Here is a 21,602-nt window from a genome sequence, read left to right on the forward strand (position 1 = left end):
GAGGGACAGGCCTATTTTTCAATTTTGCCTAAATCATCCAAATTAAATTTGTAGGCACAAAGGATCTAAATCTGTAGATACGAAACTACAAACAGCATATCATAAAAAAATCTATATTGGATATGCCTGTTAAAAAACTACAGAATAGAGTAGTGCCATCCTGGCTTATCAAAGCTTTTTAGTTTAGAAAAAATGATTTATTTGTCAATTTCATATGCACACAGAGAATAAACAATGTTTTGATCACAAAATTCAATTAATTGTCGAAATTGAAGACTTTCATCCAAAAAAGGGTCTCCAATAAAATGATTAAATGATGCATATTTAAAACTGATAATATGTAAATGCAAAAATTCAATCTAAAAGTTGATTTAAATATTCTCTTTATAGCACTCTTGGATGAAAAATTCTCCTGAATATTTTCTGCTTATGAAAGAAAACCTTTGCATACATATATTAATGATTATTAAGGCGATCCTTCGATAGCAATCTCAAGGGAAAAATCTAATTCGTGAAATAAAAATCCAATTTTCATCTCTTCAGACCTTTAGATATTTCTACTACAAAGTAATAAGAATTCGGAAAGATGCTCCTTTTTCAAAAACAGTTTTCTCTTTCTTTGTAGAATCACTCTCTGTATTAATAAGAATTTATACAGCGCTTTGAAGACAAAAAATTTTTGGACGAAATACTTAATTCGGTGAAGTTTCCGTTTTAATGGAAGCTGTCAATGCAAATCTAAATACCGTGAAAATATAAGCAGTTTTTGGAAAGCATGAGCGTTATAAACTAATTAATACCCATCTGAAAGATGTTCGGATATAAAAGCTGCAGTTTTTCTGCTCAACTGAATGGAAGTAACGTGATAAAAAAAAGGCAATTGATTTTTCCTTTTTGCTTTCAATTAAAGTAAGTGCACGCTTTCGGGGATCCATTTTTCTGTCTGCTTTAAAAATGATTTACTCATATTAAAGAGGAATTTAAAATAATTATACTACTCGACATCAGGCCGCCTTTTTGTGCAGAGCTGTTACTCCCAAATAATTTATTCATCAACTTGAAACAATCTTCAAAGTTATAACCCTGTAAATATTCAGTATGGGAGCTGTAATTTTTTTACACTTAAAGACGCTGCAGTGAAAATGTGCTTGTTTATCAATTACTGCAGACTTTATGCGAAGAAAAACACTACAGCAACGGCAGGAAACAATCATGGGCAATTTTAAATGCATCATGGGAGTTTTTTTTTTTAATATCCAGTCATTAAACCCACATTTCCGGTAGGAGGCGCTGTATTTCTTTTATTCAGCTGCAGCCATATATCAACATCTGAAGCGCTTCTGGCTTAATTATGTCATCAATTTATGGTAACATAGCTATGGCTTAATTAATATTTAGTTACGCCACGGTTCATAAACGATAAACTCGGATGAATGCGTCCTGCGCATCGAAACGAAGTCCGCCATTTTTATTCATTTCAATTTTTATATCTGTAGGCGAATCTGGCAACATGTTGTGGCGCCCGCATTCTGCGCCATCTATCGCTTGGCCTTGTTGTTATTATTTTTTATCCGACCGCTTCCGCAATGAGTATCGAGTATTAATTATTTCTAAATTTCCTGCACGCTGTAGAAAAATAGAGTCATGACAGATGCGTCAAATTTGCCTCATTCGATTGAAAAGTAATTACTGAGTCGTGTTTTTTTACAACATAGTTTCCCTAATTTGATTTCAATTCTACTTGATGTATTGATTGGAAGGCGTCACTAAGTTTTTCCTTCCATCGTGATCGAAAACTAATGATCTTTTCATAATTAGCAATTTTTGAACACGCGCGTCTCGGGAAAAGTATTTATTTATTCGACTTCTTTGTTGTTGGACATATCGGTGCGCAGATGACATTTTCTTATTTTTCTTCTATTAGGGTCAAAAGTTTATGCTTTAGTATTAACTTTTACGCAACAATGTTTTTTTTTTTCATTAGTTATTTTTGTTTCTGCTAGCAATAATTTTCTTTTGATAGCTGAGCTGTAACATATCAAGGAAAAGAGTTAGAATGTTAATTATTTTATTCATATGAATAGCTTTGTTGTTTGTTTTTGAAAGACTTGAAAGGAAACGTTTCAAAAGATGATCAGAAATGATTCCTATTCCTACAAATCCACATTGAATTGCATGCTATTGCTAAATGAATCGTGTTTTGAAAAGTTTCTGTGGCTGTTTTAAAGGGACATCACTGCAATGTCAGAATATTACGCAATGCTTTTTTTGCAATTTTTTAATGTTTTTTACTCTTTCTACAGGAAATAAAATGGATTCGAATTCAAAAGTCTCTAAAAGATTTTTATGATTAAGTAATGAAGATTTTTACAAGCTGATATGCAAAACAGAATTATTAAATGGAATCCACAACTGTATTAAGTAATGTGCATGCTTTTTTAAAAAAAAAATTAGAATTTTTAAAATTTTGTTTTAGTTTTTATACTACACTATCTATTTTATTTCTACATTAAAGTTGTCTTGAAGAAAAAATTTATCTGCGAATTCCCTGAAAACAGAAACTTTATAATGTCAGCATATATTTCTTATTTACTTTCATACTGATCTCTGTATGGAATTATTCCGTTTTGGGGAAAAAGGAATTTTGAATTCCCATATCAAGGGAAAAAAAAGATGAAATCTTTTTGAATACCATATGGTTGTATCAGAGCAATCTCAGGACCCAAATAAAATTTTCTTTTTATTCAAGTAAAATCATTCAAAATCGTTTTGTACAAAAAAGTATACGAAGTATTTAAAAAGTTGCATTTTATATCTCGAATTATTTCATATTTATAACGATGGAATTTCATAATATATTATTCACTCATTGCCTGATATGCTGGAATTGAGGAATTTTGTACTTTTGTGCATTTTTATTGATAATATTTATTTTAATAGTTCCATTGCCACTAAATTCATCAGTTATTATACGTAATTATTCATATTGCTTTATGTTCTTATAAAATGATTCGATGAAACCAAATTCTAGATTATTTATTTTCATATTCAAACATATATTATATATTTATATTATATTCATATTCATTATAACTAATAAGTTTGATGAATAGTTTCTTTTAAAAAAATGCAATCCCAAAAATATTTTAATATGCCATTACTTGAAAAAAAAATGTTTCCTTTAAAGGGTTCATAATATCCATGAATAAGTTATTTTGATTACGCATTCACATTATTCACATTAATGGAATTTATTTCGACTGTGTTTGTTTTTCTTCCGATCATAAAGTATTTTTACATGAATATGTTACTGACTTGACCGCATGAATTAAAGTATTCTCAAGATTAAATCTTTAAGCAGGGTTGCTCTTATCTCGTATATGAATAATGCATAATATTGTTCGCTTTTTGATTCCTAGCGTTGTGAAGAAAATAAAAATATGCATTTTTTTTTCAAAATTTTATATCAAATTTTACTTATTTAACTCATTGTGCTTTTGCACATGCGTATTGCATTAAAACATATATACCAATAGATGGTCCTCTTTTGATGGCTCCAATCCATAATCAAATACACATCTATAAGTTTTTATATTAAAACTATGAATTAAATTTCATCCGTATAGCTCTTTGCGATTTACAGTTTCCAAGTTCATAAACACACATAATTTAAACAACGCGCTGGAGTAGTTTCCCCTAAACTTTCTCGTATAATGTCTGATAAATGTGTTGTTCCCCTTCTCTCTCATGAAAATGTGGATCGTAAGCAAGTTCATGAACGCTTCGCGGACTCAGATTTTTATTTTCAGAAAATTGCACATGAGAATTATATGCTTCTTAGAATAGTAAAGAAAATCTGCGCTTGTTCATTAACTGCATACATTTGAAGAATGGGATTTAAAAAATTGCTCATTAGAAAGCCCAATAGATGGCATGCAGTTTATACTCAAGTACCAGCAAACAAAATACTATTTTATACATTTGAAGAATGAGATTTAAAAAATTGCTCATTAGAAAGCCCAATAGATGACATGCAGTTTATACTCAAGTACCAGAAAACAAAATATTATTTTATACATTTGAAGAATGAGATTTAAAAAATTGCTCATTAGAAAGCCCAATAGATGGCATGCAGTTTATACTCAAGTACCAGAAAACAAAATTTTATTTTATACATTTGAAGAATGAGATTTAAAAAATTGCTCATTAGAAAGCCCAATAGATGGCATGCAGTTTATACTCAAGTACCAGAAAACAAAATATTATTTTATACATTTGAAGAATGAGATTTAAAAAATTGCTCATTAGAAAGCCCAATAGATGACATGCAGTTTATACTCAAGTACCAGAAAACAAAATATTATTTTAGACGCCTTTTTTGGCTAATTGAAATCAAAATTTGTCTTAAAACTACAATTGTAATCACAAGATCATTTATCAAATTTCATTCGTTTAATTCAACGCGTTTTTATGTCATCGCATTTACATACAGGCGAATGTACCTAGCGACAGAAGGTAAACCCTGTGACCGATTTTGTTCCAAATATGATACAGATCTATATGTTAGATGCTTTACTTGACTGCCAAATCTTATCTATCTAGCTCTTCATATTTTATAACACTTAAAATTCCGACAGCCGGATAGACAGAATCCTCTGAATGGATTTCGTTTAAAATTTTGTTTAAACGGAATTGCAGTTTCAATTATTGTCATTGCCATTTACCAAATTTCATCTGTGTAGCTCAAAATGTTTTTGGGTTATAGTGTTCATCGGCAGACATACATTATTCCAAAAGTGCCTTTCGGACTCAGGAAAATCTAAAATATAAAAATTCGTTAAAATCTCGATTTTTTTTAACAATTACTGCAATTTGGACACTAGAAAGTTAAAAAAAAAAAAAAAAAAAGGATGAAGATGGATACAGCCATAATTAGGTTATACTTCGTAACATTCTTATGCTCAGAGCAGGAGAAAAAGAACTGGAGATTAAAATCACTTTGATTTCATTTTCTGTTCGGAAAAATATTTGTAAAAAAAAAAAAAAAAGAAAGAAAGAAATATCTACTATTTGAAAAAAAGAATAAAATGTAGTAAAGTTTATTGTTGTTGTTTCTTATGTCACTTGCCATGGACAAGCCCGCTGTTACGAAGACGGTGATTTTTAGCCGGTGGGGGAGTGTCTGTGGTTTTTATAGTAGCGTCAAATAGGGCAAAGAGTACGACTTTGCTACTCCAGCATCACTCATTCGCTTGTACAATCCCATTTTACAAGGGGGCACATTCACGCATCTCACAGATAGAACATCGGAAGAACAACCATGCCCAAACCGGAACTCGAACCCAGGATGCCCAGATCACGAGGAAGACGCGCTAACCTACGGCAGACACCGGCAGTTAACTTTATTTTAATTAGCAAATGGATTTATAACTGTTTACGTATTATAAGAGACAAAATACATGGGTAATCATAATTTGCCCCTATTTTTTAAGTTTCCCAAAATGAGAACGATAACTGATGGGATTTTATAAAACTATGAGTAGTTTTAAAAATCTGCAAGCAATTTCGTATTAAATTTTTGATAGAAACTTGATCAACTGAATCGAATTTTATTCATCAAAGAACTTTCATGCTTTAATTACACGAATTAAACAAAAGATAGAAAAATTGTTGAATTTGATGCAATATTCTTAACTTTATTAAATTCATTTGCATTATTACATGGAAAGGATTAAAATAGCCTTGATTTTTGAAAAACATGACTATGATCATATTAGCACAGTTCGAAATTACGTAGTCCTTCCTAAATGTGCCTGTAAAATTTTTTAGTAAAATTCTATTCCAAATGTTTATTCTAAATTTAATTATATTAAATATTATCTTTATATAAATTTTATAAGACGTTTAACAGAATCTCTGGGAAACTTGAAATTCATCATAGATTCGAAGCGTTTTTAAACTACTTGTTGTCCACTTTTATCTACTTGACCTTACTTCTTTTTTATTGACTTTATTATTTTTTTTAATTCTTAACTGAACATTATTTTTAACTATACATATTGTGATATTTATATGCACTCGTGCTTCCGTGTTGGTGTTGGGAGAATTTTACTTTTTGACTCTTGCTAGCTGTTTGCATTTTTATTTACATATGGTTTAGAACTTTGTAATTCTTTATTCTTTGCTGTTCCTTTTCTTATGTGTGTTTCAATTTGTTTTGTGGCTAATGTTCCTTGTGTATTTTTGATTAATGCACTCTGTAAATAGAAATAGTCTCTGTACTGGGCTTATCTCAAATAAGCCCACAACTGAGATTGACCAAATAAATTTAAATACAAAATAGCCCTCTGAATAGGAACTGAAATAAATAAATTAAAAAAATAGCCCTCTGAATAGGAACTCAAATAAATAAATTTAAAAAATAGCCCTTTTTCGCTTCGAAATGCGATGTAAACACAAATAAAAAAATTTTTATGGTTTTTTTTTTTTACTTTAAAGGAATTTGAATAGGAAAGAAAAATCGTAAAGACGAATTGTTTTAATTTGCTTATTTCATTTATTTAACATGTTTTTATTGAAAAAGTACTCTAATAGATGTTTCAAAACTATCTAATAAAAATAATCATACGATTATAACATGAAATAGCTAAATAATCTCTGTTGCGATTTAATCTTGATACAGGTGTTATGAAATATAACGCTTTTCAGTCTTCTTCTCTCTTTCTTTTGCGCAGTTTTCCAGGTGTCAGGTAATTATTTCACAAAAATAATGATATACGTTTCAAAATAATGTTTGTAAACCATGAATCAATGTCACAGCAGCAGGAAAGAAAATGGATCGAATCTCCATTCTGAAAAGAATCTACTATCAATTGAAAGTAGACATTTTTGAGGAAAAAGTGTTTCATGCTCGTTACTCAGAAGCAGATTGATACATTACAACCTTCTTTCCGTTATCAAAATCTATTCAACTGAAATGGAACGTGTTCTGAGTCTGCTATTGTGCACTCTATGATATATTAATTATGTCTCATAACTAAACCATCGTTATCATTTAAAAAAATAATGGAATTATTTCTGCAACAATAAGCAGAGGTAATGATTTTTTTTCTTATATGTTATTTTCTTATACGCAAATTATTTTATTTTCTTAATACTCAAATTTGTTCACTTTAATCATGTTTCATTACCTAGGACTGCTTTAACAGATTTGAGATAAATGTTTAAGAATATAGAAAAAGAAAAACCTTGCCTAAAAATAATGAAGGAAAAAAAGTTATAATTTTTTTTATTAACACTTTAAAGTCTGTTTAAACTGATGTCTTTTGCTAGCCTAGCTTTTACCAATTCTTTTCTTATGCATGATAAATTTTAATGGTTACGTTATATAAAAAGTACTTTTCAATTTCTGTTCCATATATCTTTAAACATAAAAACTTTTATATATATATATATAAAATTAGTATAACAAAACATTTATAAACACTACGCATTTTTTTACAGATTTTAAAATTATTTGACTGATGCAAAAATCTTCATTTCAAATCTTAATATAAAATATATAGGTTTATATTACAGTATTTTGTATGCTATTTTATTTTAACGTCTCTATATAAAACGCAACGTAAGTAGTATAGAAATCTATCTTATAACATATTCTCGAATGGCAACAATCAAATGTAAACAAATCACCATATAAATATTTTAAGACACTTCAATGAACGTTTTTCCAACTGCTCATAATTCAGCCCTTCACTAATTAATGAAGCTACAAAATATTGTTAGAAATGCTCCAGATAGAATGCACTCAAACTTTTATTCACTTAGAGGCAAGAAAGTGTAAAAGAAATGAAAACATAGGTTTGAAACAAAGTTTAATCGGGGGAGGAAATAGGCCTTTGGATGAATAATTGCTGTGACTTACCTATGGAACCTAATATCAACAATCATATCATCCAAAACTATTATCTCACAAAAATGGCTGCTGTATCATCATAAAACACACACACAAATAAAATGCCTTTTCAATGATATCAATTTCTGTACAATATTTTCTTTATTTTTAATAAATATTTGTAAGGCAATACATAATTTACAACAAATAGTTTTTAGCATTATGAAATCCAGACCGATCTATCAAAATATGCACTCCATTAATAGACCAATTGATTCACACCCATCTATCAATACAATTAATTTTACCAATGCCAAAATTAAAATTTTAAAAAAAATGCATTTCTTTAGACATAAGTTTCGAAGCAGAATTTTTATTTCAAATTTTAACAGAAAAATAAATTAATTCATTCTTGTTATAAAAGTTTAAAAAAATAAGATATCCCATGTAAAATTTCTGCTTTTAAGGAGCTATTTATTCAATGCTAACTAAGAAGATTTTAAATAACGAATTTTTTCATTTCATTATTGTATTCTACAGATGTTGGGTTATTCAACAAAGCGATTTGTCGTATTTCTTTTTGTTTATGTTTAAATATTAATAATTAACTTATAATTATTATTTTTGATAATAAAACTTGTTAGCATCAATTATGGGAGACTTTGCATATTTTGATTAAATAATTCGATGCAGCTGATTGTATATCAATTAGAAGTAATAGGATTGAATGCGTGTATAGGCAAATAATGCTTTGGTATATTAAAAAAAGGATCTTTATTTCATCTTTTCAGCATACTTATGGTAATTTATATCTATAAAAAATATTTACGTTTTACCCGAATTTATGAATCAATTCTTAAACAATGCAAATTATTTGTAAAGTAAGAAATAATATGCAAATTCTCCATTTTGCACAACATTAATTTACTATTTGAAACCAAAAGAATTACAAATTTCTTTTCAAATACTATTGCTATAAATGCAGATACAATTTCACGATACCGATATTGAAATTATGAAAGAGTTTGTTCTGAAAAGAGCTATATACTGTAAGATTATCACATTTCCGGAATTCTTTGTTAAATTTGGTCCTTTACTTCTGGACGTATTCATTGCGTTTTCTTCCATCTAACCCTTATTTTGATGAAATAGTCACCTGCTAGCGCATGCGCAAAGGCACAGAAATAAGGGTCTTTTTTTTTTTTTTTTTTTGCATTTGAGAAATGAAAATACAGAATATAATTTATTTAAAAAAATGATTTGTTTATGAAAATGGAAATGCATATATTATTCGAATGATGTAGCAATTGTGTATATTTTTTGCACTAGAAGTGTTAATTATTTAATACTTCTGTGCTTGCTTGTGTTCTCACACTTCTCAATAAATTACTTCTCAGAAAGAGGAAGCAGGGAATATGTATGTTCTTTGGAGAAAATTCAAAAATATTGCACATTTTCAGTGAACCTGGCAGTTCTTATAGTCTAGAATTTTCAAAAGGATGGATCAAAACATTATTAAATAAATCTCACTTGCAGATCTCAATGCCAAAGGAGTGAGGAGACAGTTGTTCAGATTTTGAATTATATTTTGCAGTATTTATTTCTAAAGTCTAATTTTTCACATACTTTTGTATGTTTTGCAAATGTTATGTAATAAGTATGTGTTTTACTATTAAAAAAGTGTTCTTTTTTCAATAAACCTTCATTTATCTGGTATTTTTGTTAATCTGGAAGTTTTTAAATTTAATATTCATCAGAATGCGGAGAAACTACTGTATTTTATTTAAAGACATAAGAAAATTTACTCGGATTTTTTAAAGTTTCCTTCAGTATCTTAATATTCTTTGAGAAATACTAATTTATTATATGAAGTGATAAACAAATATTATATATCCTATCTATTTATTATTTGAAAGGATGGACTGGTATTATATACCTTATCAATTTATTATCTGAGACGATGAACTAGTAATATATACCTTATCAATTTATTATGTGAGATGATGGCCTAATATTATATATCTTATTAATTTATATCGGAGATGATGAAGTAAACTCAGGCCAGAACTTATTTTAGTTTTCAAATTTTGAATCTCAATATTTGTCGCATTTGTTTTTATTTATAGAATTAACTCATTTTATCTTGCAAGTTTTCTTGAATTTTATTTATTTTTATTAGCAATATCGGAAGGTTCTTTTGGAAATTTTAAGAATTGTTCAGTATTTTTCTGATTTAAGCAGTAAATTCAATTAGCATCCAAATAAATAAACATTCCACAATTCTCCCTGCAGATTGTTGCACTGTGTTTTTACCAGTCCAAACAAGCAGAACTGCACCCACTTCAAGATGTGCTCAAACAAACGTCGAGTTGTCCATCGTTTGCGCAGCTTCCCTCGCAAGTGTGAAACTGCCAACATAACATCGTGACATCTGGTGTCAGATCGTGATACAAAAGCGGCGATCGAATTATGGTTGTTCCCTTCTTCAGTTTATTTGTTGAGCAGGTGACTTCGCATTGACTCACGATCCGAAGCGGAGAGCTTGCCAAAAAATCCATTTGGGACACTCAGAAATACAAAAATTATGCATCAATAACCTACAGCGCAGTGCAGCTGGGTTGACTCTGCAGAAGACGTTTTTATTGTCTGGTCCCGCTGTTATTCAGCCATAAAACGCACACGTAAGATTTGCCGTCAGGGCTACATTATTTTCTTTTGCAATAGTAATTCGGAATAACATTATTATGCAGGTGGAAATCTGGAGATCTGATCGAGACGTCCAATGGGAAAAAAAAATAGTAAAGAATAAATCACGCATCGTTCAGATGCACAATACGTAGATGAAAAAGACTGGTTCTAGCAATCGAAGATTTATGAATTTGCAAATTAATATATAATTTAGAAATTTCAAAGGACCGTATTATGGAGAGAAAAAACCCATCTAGAAATTCTAATTACAGCAAACTAGCATAAACAACGATTTGGAATATATAATTTAGTGTCTTTAAATGTTATTTGATGCATATCTATGCAAATGAATGAGAGATATGCTGACAGTCGTTTTTGAAAGATGCTATGTATATTTAGATTTGAAATTCAGAAAATATATGATTTAAGCATTTTAATTCATTTTATCAGTTGATTTTCATCTAAGCTATATTAATAAACTTTATTATTCAGAGAAAAATTAGTTCTTAATGGTAAAATGTTCAAGTTATAGAAAAAAAAGTTATATGAAGATGCAATAAAAGAATACTCACTTTCTTTATATAAAATCAAATTCAACGTAGACTTAAATTTAAATGGAAATATGCAGACTAACAAAAAATAATCAATAATATAATTCGAACAGTTTGGTGCCGTTTTACTGATGTCCACTGCTCAACATCTAAGCTGCTAACAGATTGGCAATATCAAATTTTTTGACAGTAGTTTGAAGGTCTATATACAAATATTTTAGTAATTTTATTTGATTAAATTTAAGCAGAAGTTAATGTATAGGCTAAATAAAAAGATTTAGATGGCTTATTCAACAATAATTCTTTCATAATAACTGCCTCATCATCATCTCCAGTTCTCGTTACAGCTGCAATATTAATGATAAAGCAAATAACTCATAAATGATTAACTAAGTAACTTATAAGTGATATTTGAACACAACATATGGCCATCTATTGGTTATGCAAATTGGACCTGTAAAAGAACTTTGAATTTAATCTGCAAGAATCTATAGAAGATTCACAACAATTTTTATATAATTTGCGTTATTTTGGAATATTTTAGCAATGTGTATGCCAGCAGAAATTTCTAAATTATTATTTTGAAATAAAATTTAGCATTAAATCTTTAGATGGCGAGGTGAATCAGCAAGTATGTGTGAAAGATAAAGGTTGAAGATGTAGACACTTTTTAAGGATTAGTGACCGTTTAAATACAATCAGATTGTATTTGGAGTCTTCATTTATCAGAGGATATTTTAACTAAATCCATATCACTGCCACTGTTGAAATATTCATAAGCAATAATAAATAATTCGCCGCGTGATTCACAAAATTATCCAAAATAGAAAAAAAGGAAATGGGAAATCCGGTCATAGCTTTCCTGTTTTCGAAACAGGAAAACACCGTATTTCTGATGGGTCAATAGCTTTACAGGGTTCTAAATACTAGCTAATTTGGATATTTTGTCCTAGAGATGTAATTTATACTTTTGAGAGGAGGGGCAAAAATATTAGCTTAAAATGAATGTAGGAATGTTTTCGTATTTAAAACAACGCATAATTCAGTTTATATTTTAAAAATTAATTACCATTGACAAAAGTATTATCACACCCACACTCACTCTCTCTCTCTCTCTCTCTCTCACACACACACACATACACACACACACTCACACTCACACACACACACACACACACACACACACACACACACACACACACACACACACACACACACACACACACACACACACATACACACATTCTGTTCTTTGTGTTGAGTTTCGAATGTCGTCCATTCTGTGCTAACAGAGCCGAGCTGATATTATAACAGTTAATGCCCATTATCTACATTCTTTTTTCTTAAAAATATTCCTTATGCTTTCTATACATCGTCTTTTTGAAACGATTGTGGCCTAGTGGCGGAGTTGGCTTTGATATCATAAAATCAAAAGTTTGAGACATGGTTTAATCAAAGATTTGATGTGATTTCTCTCTTTAAATCTGTGGTCGTGAATTAAATGTCCCAAAAATGGTTTAGGGTCAAAGCTCGGAAAGCGTGGTTTCACCTCATTTGTCTAACTGTACCTCAAAAGCATAAAATAAGCTTTAAAATAACTCTCTTGTGATATAACCAAGAAATTACTGTCTGGTTACATCGTAACGAATTGTCTTTCTCTATTATCACAATTTTCTGATTGAGCATTAAATCAATTAAAACGTATTGTACAGATTCCTTAAATAGAAGCGAAATAATAAGAATGGCAAGTTATTACCCCTAACAATTGTAACAACAACAACTTCCTAACAATTGTGTTACCCCCCCCCCCCCCGTGGAACCTTCGGTAAGGCAGTGAATGCCACAAGTGCTCAGATTTCTATTTTCTGAGCCCTGCACTTAGCAATTTTTTTTCTAGTACAGTGATGAAAATCAAATATGTATTTTGGACGCACTTTTTTATTGATTGAAATATTGATTGAAACGAAAAATTTTCACACAACTACAGCATTCATTATCAGATCAAATTTCAAATTTCAGTTATTCATTTCATTTAATTTTTGTGTTATCGCGTTTACGGATGTACAGAATAACAGAATATCAATCCTTTGATCGATTTATTCAAAACTTAGTACAAATCTACATTTTAGATGCTGGAACTGTGTACCAAATTTTATCTGTTTAGCTCTTTGCGTTTTGAAATGATCGAAATCACTTACACTTCGACAAAAAGATAAACTTCCTAAATATGGATTCAGTAGAAAATTTCAGAGAAATTTACAATTTTAATGTTGTTGTTGTGACTTACGGTACTTTACAAACCCGCTGACAGTTATCTGTAAGATTTAAGCCGACTGAGCGTCTTTTGTTTTTACAGTAGCGCCAACTAGGACCAAGAGTACGACTTAGCTACTACATGCGTCACATTCGCTTGCACAACCCCTTTTTACATGAGGGCACATTCACACATCACACAGATAGAACACAGAAGAAGAATAACCATGCCTGAGCAGGGACTCGGACCCGTGACGCCCAGATCACGGGGAATGCCAGACGCCGACCCAATCTTAATGTAAAGATCGGATATTTAATTTCGTTTGTTTAACCCGAAAGGTTCTTAAGTAATCGTGTTCACAGAGAGACAGATATAACTCTAAAAATACATTTTTCGGATTCAGAGATATCTGAAATGCAGAGGTTTGACAAAATCTAAGGTTCATTCTTTTTTACTACTACAGTAATTTATATACTTATTATACAAGAATATAAAAAAAATAAGTTACATTTTTAAAAAGATCTCTCAAACTTATATATACAAATAGAAGAGATTGTATGCAAGGAATATTTAGAAGCAATATATTCAGAGATAGAGAAGTAACAAATATACTCATATGTAATAAGAATATCATCAAGTAAAAGTATTTCATTAACAAGTTTTATCAGTTTCACTTAACAAGGAAGTGATGTGAATTAAAAATAAGAAAGAGGAGAGAAATTTTTTATAAAGATAAACAAATTAATAAACCTAGAATATCATTAAATGTTATCCTCAAAAATATTGTACAATAATTTTTTTAAAAAAATCTAATATTTAATTTTGTTTTATCCCACGAGTTTCACCATAAAAGTCAGCTGAATCAATCTAAAACTCCTGCTACTTTCTGCACATTCAATATATTAAAGTGCGTTCCAATAATTTTTGAGAGCCATTTAGAAAATTTCGTTTCAAATACACGAAAATTGCTTCTGCATTTGTTTAAGTGCACTTACAGCCACTTTTCTCAAATATTGACAATCCCTTTAATGATGGCGAAGTAGATTTTATAAATTTGTATAATAACATGAAGATGTCGCAGGGGAGCTTATTAGATCGAATTAAAGCTTGTTAGTCATTAAATTTAACCCTGAGTATAGTAGAGATGCCTAAATTAGTTTTGCAGATACTTTCAAGAGACATTAACATCATTCTTACCATTCGTTCGTGATTTGGGCATTGCTTTAGAAAATAAATCACAACTGTAGTTAGATTATACAGGGTAGTTATAATTAAAGTGACCCTATTCTGATCCCTCTAGAGCCCATTCTGCCTTTTGGATTTTGATAAAATTTGGAATATACGTGGACCATGGTGAAAAAATTTCTGTAATAATAATAATAAAGTTCAAATTTTGACCACTAGGAGGAGTCGTTGCGCCTGATGAAGGACAAAAAATCTGTGATAATCATTAAAACATTCAATTACAAAATATGCTCCACGTATACTCCATTGGTATCAATTAATACGTGTTGAAAGCACATTGTAGCAAGTTCAATGGTAGCGCGAAGAAACTCTTGCTGTAATACTGGCTTTCACCTCAGATAAAGTTCTAATTCCTCCTCCATAAACAGGTTCTTTTAGGAATCCTCAAAATTAGAATTCACTGAGATTTTTTGTATGAATGCGGATGCCAGACATCCGAAAAAGCTCTGATTATTACATGACTCTTGCCCTGGATATTACATGATGTTAGCGCGAAGCAGTTCTTTGACTTGACTTCCAATGTGGGGAGTTACTCCATTGCCGTATTTACAATTAATATTTGTAACAGTTGCATTTTCATTATAAACACTATCGATCCATTTTCAGTTTAATTAAATTATTACAAAAATTTGATTTTTGTCGAGGAAGAACTTGGGTGTATTTTCCTCTTCAACTTTCTTTTACTATACCATTTTAGCATACAATTTATAATCTCAGCTCAAAAATGCTTTATAAATGGCGTTCGTGATATGATTTTCTAAAAGAATCTAAGATTCTCCTTCTTTCTGATTGCCAATCCGTTTTTCTTGTTGATTTCTCAGTTTTGATATGTTCAGATGAACAGATTGGATGGCGATATCCAGAATAAATGGAAATATTATGTTCTTGATTTTATTATGAAGCTTGTTTTGTGTTTGGCATCACAATTTAGTGAAGAGAAATAATCTGGAACTTTGGTATCACGACCACAAATAAAATTCCATTTGTTGTATTTGTTAAGTTTTGTAATTATAGTCCAAATCCTTAAAAAAAATCAAATCTCTCATCTGCAATTCAAACCATAAGGTAACAAAAACTTTAGAGGATGCACATATGTTCCATGCAGATTAAATCCTATGTCTAAATGGAAAGGGACAATCTCAGCATTCAAATGCCACTTGTAAATAAAAAAAGTTGTGTTGAAGTACTCCAAAATTTCTGTTAGAAAATGGCGACATTGAAGGATACATGGCCAATGATTGAAGTACGAAATGTAATAAGCATTTTGCGGAAAATTATTAGGTCTGTTTCCCTGTTATTGCAGTACTAGGTGTCTTATTAATTCATGCAACACTCAGTCTCGATTTCAAATAATATGGTATAGCATTTACGACGGGATGTATTGACACGCCTCCTACAGCCCATATCTTGCATCAAGAAATTACCTCTCTTCGAGCTATTGACGAAGCACCTGGCTGTATAAATTATTCCTGGATACATTCAGACGTTCCTGGTTATTTCAAAAACGATGCTGAATCCCAGGAAACCGTCGTTGTGCGGCTCCCCGATCTGGATATGGATTTCTTCTTTGCCGATATCAAAAGATAGATTTACTGATAGCACAATTGTTTCAACAATCATGGCAAATCGTGAAAAAGTAATATGTACCAATATCTTTCTCCAATTGGGAATCTCGTTAGTTTCTTGGATAATTTTTTTTTCTCTGGAGACATACTTAATATCTTACTTTTTGAACCAGCATCAACTTTACTTTTTGAACCAATAGAAATATTCGGCTTATTTAGATTTGACTCATCTATCTTGCCTTCATTTGGCTAGATTGCATCAATTATTCCATACTATGTGTAACGATTTTATATCGCGCAATTAACAGAAAGAATGTCTCTCTGTTCATCAGTTCGTTCATCTGTTCTTCCATTCATTCATACGTCTGCCAGATAGTTTGATCGTCCATCTATCTAAGTTGTAGTAACTTTTTATATTAGCTTCCTATTGATCTTTATTCCACTTAATAAAATAGCATCACATAATTTATAAATAATATGTCAATCTAATGATAGTATGTCCAGTTTGTTTTTTGAATTATCATGTCAGAAAATATCATTCTGCGCTGTCATTCCACACCTATACTTATTTTCATTTGCCATGACTTGAAATCTTCACATACAAAATTTTTAAATTTTAAAATTCTAAAAAAAAATCTACATTATATTTAGAGTTTTAAAAAGATAAATTTAGAAACGAACATTGCTCGCTCATAGTTTCCAAGAATTCCAAATAAAAATAAATAAATAATTTTAATAGTTGCTACATTTCGAAATCTTTATAAAAAATATAAAGTCAGTTATGTACATCGAGCGTTGCTCAAAACAAACGCATGTGAAAAACAGAACTGAACACGATAGCAAATATATTTCGTGTAACTCATAAATAAAAGACAAACAAGACAAACTTCATTTTGTATGTTTAATATATATCTATACAATCAAATTATATTTTGAATATAATTATGATTGATTTACTAACATCACTACTTCAAAGACGACAGTAGCTGCCAAATTTTTTTCCGGAAAACTGATATTTATTGGAATATTAAATGCAGAATATCATAGCATAAATATGTTTTAGACTTTTTTCTTCTGTCTTTATTTTATTTTTAAAATTTGTTCATAACTATATGGAAGTGGTTACGTTGGCCAACAAAAGTTATATTTAATAGAGTCTCAACATGCTCGAGAAGCAAATGAATTGCTGTAAAATAAGTTTTAAAATAATTTTAAAAAATTAAAAATTATAAAATAAAATGTAAAAAAAGAAAAATAGTACCAATGAAAGTTTTTTTTTTATGTATTATTTTTTAATATCGTATAAAAGAGTTTTTCTAGTTAGTATTTTCTAATAACTGAAAACGAATTTAGAATTTTGATTGAATTTTAATTAAAGCTCTAATTAAAATTATTAGTGGGTACCTACGATCTAAGAAGTAACAACGGGTCAAGTTTCGTAGCTTTAAGTTCAACGACCTATTCTGGTGAGCGTTTTAAAAGATTGTTTAAATGGCTCGCCAGAATTATGCGCCAATTATGTGAATCTCATCACCCATAATTATTATCATGTTAAAAATTAGGTAATTATAAGATAATTTTAAACTTTTTTTTTCAGAATATAAATTATTTAAAAAATTCTTTTACAGTTTAAGGCAATTGCAAAGAATTTAGATTTCGGTATATAATCTTAACAATACCACAAAAATATTTTTTTTATATTAGAAACATTACATTATTTTAGATATAGTTTGAAGAATCCATAATATATTAAACATTGCTGTAATTAACATAAGTTAATTGCTGTAATTAACATAAGTTAAGATTAGCTATAATTGTAAAATATAACAGAAAAATTCTAATTCCATATTTTCGAAACTATATATTACATTGCAAATGCCGGCGTCCTGGCATAGGGGTAGCGCGTCTTCCCCGTGATCTGGGCGTCCCGGGTTCGAGTCCCGGTTTGGGCATGGTTGTTCTTCTGTTGTTCTATCTGTGAGATGTGTGAATGTGCCCTCCTGTAAAAAGGGGTTGTGCAAGCGAATGAGTGATGCGTGAGTGGCAAAGTCGTACTCTTGGCCCTAGTTGGCGCTGCTATAAAAAATAAGAGACGTTCCCCCTGAAGCTTAAATCGCTGTCTTCGTAACAGTGGGCTTGTCAGTGGCAAGTGCCATAAGAAACAAACAAACAAACAAAAAACATTGCAAATAATCCGTTGTGCAAACTATTGTAGAACATTCACTTTTGTTTAATAGATTTAATGAATGATGAATTTAATGAACATCAAATTTAAGAATTTAATACCATGAATTTTTACTTTCTAGCATAATTAGTATAGAGAAAATATAATAATCGTCAAAAAATTCGAACTCGAGATTTTGATGAATTTCCGCGTTTTAGACCACCTTGAGTTCGAAAAACACATTTTTAGAAAATATCTGTCTGTCTGTGACAAAAATAACTAAAACAACATTTTGAGGTAAGCGGTTGAAATTTAGTATACAGTCTTTGCACCAAATTTGAAGATTTCTATCAAATTTTGAGTAAAATCTGTTCAGAGGAAATCCGTCTGTTCGGCTGTTCGAATATATGTTAACACTATAACTAAAAAAAGGAGACAGCTAGATAGATAAGATTTGTTACACAGATTTAACATTCATAGTGTTGAATGCCGGTCAAAGTTTGATTTAAAACCAACTATGTGTTTGTTGACTGTCTGTCTGTTTGTACTTTCAGAAATATGTGAATTCAAAACTGCGAGGATTTAAATATACCAAATTTGGTATGGTATTTTTTTTTACTATAATTGCAGCTTTACTTCAAAACTCTTTATTTCAATCGATTGAGAATGGAGTGAGAATCGATTAGAATCGATGTCTAAAGCACATATTAGATTTTCGGATAGTTTTAACCACATATCGTGGTTTAATCGCCAAAGATGGCACGATAGATTCAATAAAAATCTAAATCCACGCCAGAAGATAATATTTCGTAACTATTGTACGCCAACATCATGCAAAGCGTCCTCTGGTTTGAGTTTATTAGGGAGGATGTGAGAAAGATTTGGTGTGACTGCTGCTAGTTAATCTATAAAACATAATTAGTTTACTTAAGTTAAATCATAAGATCGTTATTATTCAAAGTGTACACAAACATTTTTAGAAGAAATAGTTAAGAAACAAAAATAGTTTAATCCCTTAAAAAAATCCCAAAAATAGTTTAATCCCTTACTGTCGATTTGCTTAGTAAACATCAAAACTAAATTTAGGGAGAAAAAATATAGCCAAATTTTATGATGGCGAATTAGGATAAAAAGAGACAAATCTACTCCTAAGGCGGGACACGACAAGCCACTGGCGACAAAACCAACGATTTTTGTGTCTTTTTTGGCGTTAAAAACTGCATGCCAAGTTAGATATCTGTCGTTAGTAGCACAAAATAAAGAACAGAAAAAAAAAATCCCTTTTGTTGAGTCTTTTTTTCCCTACATTCTTTTTTTCAGCTGCGCTCAAATGTTTAATTTAATCTTAGGCGAGCAAACCATTAAGTTATTTAATTCCGTTAGGCAGTAAGAAGGAATTTTAAAAGCAAATTATTATTTCTTTTGTTACGCTCTACGCGTGTGATGTTATAAAGGAATTCTTTTTTTTTTATTTTAACACTGGAGCGAAATAATTTCGAGGTTATTTCGGCCGAATTAAGTATATGAAGTTATTAAATCTGAAACTAGAATTAATTGAAATCCAATAGCTGTGCAGCTCATTTTCTAACGTAGTTTCTATAAATTATTTTGAGATCTTAATTAAAAAAGTATTTTAAAAGCGAGTTTTTCATTTGAATGTAATGTGCAAGGAAGATTATGATTTTTTTTTCTGAATTTGATTAATAAAGGCATGGTAATAGTAAAAGAGCATATTCCAATTATAAGAATTGATGGAAAAACGGGAAGAGATTTTCTTACTCGAAATATTAAACAGACGAGTTTATGAAGATTAATTTCCATTCTTTGATTAAAATACTTTACAAAAATGAATATAGATATATTCTTTATCGATTGAATCGATTTACTGCGAAATGGAATTGCCCTCACATTATATAGGCGCAAGATTAAAAACAGTCAATTATTATTTGGGAGAAAATTAAATTTGTTGATTGAACTAGAAAATAATCCTTTTTTATCATAAAGGCAAGGATTTTCCTTTCAAATAATTTGATTGCTTTTCATTTTTTTCTTTTTGGTAATAAACACTGTGTTTGTTAGCTTTAGGATTAAAAAAAATTGTGCAAAAATTATAAGAATTAATAAGAAAACATGATAAGAACAATTGTAATAGTGATGATTGCATCAATTGGCAACACCAATTATCTTAAATATTAACACAAAAACCTGACAATTTTTGAAGGAAGTTATTCTCTTGCTGTAATAATTTCTTTTATATAGTACTAGCCACCTTTGACAACCAGCTCTCAACCAGGGATTAATGTTTGCTAAAATTTTCAATTCACTAGTTTATGTAACTTGCCTCTTAATAGCTTCTTCAGAAAAATATTTTAAATCTTCACATTTTGGCTGTCATAAAAGTTACAATATAATTGAAACCTAAGGCAATCTGTTCGTTGGACTATATATCTCTTTAATTCTCGGTTATCTCATGTAAAATTTAAATCGAATTGCCTTTAATTATCAAACTGAAGTTGAAGTGATTAAACTTCAATTAATATTAAACGTCTTTTGCTAAAACCAAACATATTTAAATTGTGAGTACAGAAAGTAGAATCATTCAACATTCAAGTCTTATGGTATTATAGAATTCAAGTGTTATGACACAATAGAATTCAAGTCTTATGGGCATTATAGAATATTTTTTATATAATTTATGCAATATCGCATATAATAATTCAATAAAAATTTCTCTAATTCATCATGGAAATCAGTTTTCAGTTTTACACTCAAGAGGATTTAAATGTGGTAAATAATAATGCTTTATTTTGTTTTAGTCAATAAATGTACTTCTTAAAAATTTATGAAGTCTAAATTTTTTACAGTCTTTTGATTTTAAGGAATCATATGCAGTAAAATATTTTTGACACACCAACTTTTTAAATAAAGAAAAGGTTTCTATCTTCTGTGAAACAAATCTGACGGAGTTATGAATTTATAAATATAACTATTTTTAAAACAATCAACAATTTTATAATTTTAAGTTAATCAGCCTTTGGGAAACTCAGGGTGCTCATTGGATTAACTTTCTTGAGATGGTCAATGGAATGATCTAAAACAATCCGTTTTTATAAGACGGTAATATTCAAATTTTCAGGTGTTAACATTTTATTTTGTTGGGTTCCCAGTCACGTTTGCATTTTAGGCAATGAGAAAGCAGATTCAGCTGCAAAATCTGCTTCGACATTTATGACCAAAGGAC

The 21,602-nt window shown here is 29.9% G+C and overlaps 1 protein-coding gene across 1 annotated transcript in view; it reads left to right on the forward strand.

Annotated features, from left to right (window-relative positions):
• The first annotated feature begins 7,074 nt into the window (after positions 1–7,074).
• The window catches only part of LOC129964282 (LIM domain only protein 3-like), a 145,383-nt gene continuing 130,855 nt past the window's right edge, over positions 7,075–21,602 (forward strand). The window contains exon 1 of the mRNA XM_056079069.1: positions 7,075–7,095. The gene's annotated coding sequence lies outside the window, so the exon portion shown is untranslated. The remainder of the gene's footprint in view (positions 7,096–21,602) is intronic.

Source organism: Argiope bruennichi, chromosome 1 (assembly GCF_947563725.1).
Source record: "Argiope bruennichi chromosome 1, qqArgBrue1.1, whole genome shotgun sequence".
Lineage (NCBI taxonomy): Eukaryota > Metazoa > Arthropoda > Arachnida > Araneae > Araneidae > Argiope > Argiope bruennichi.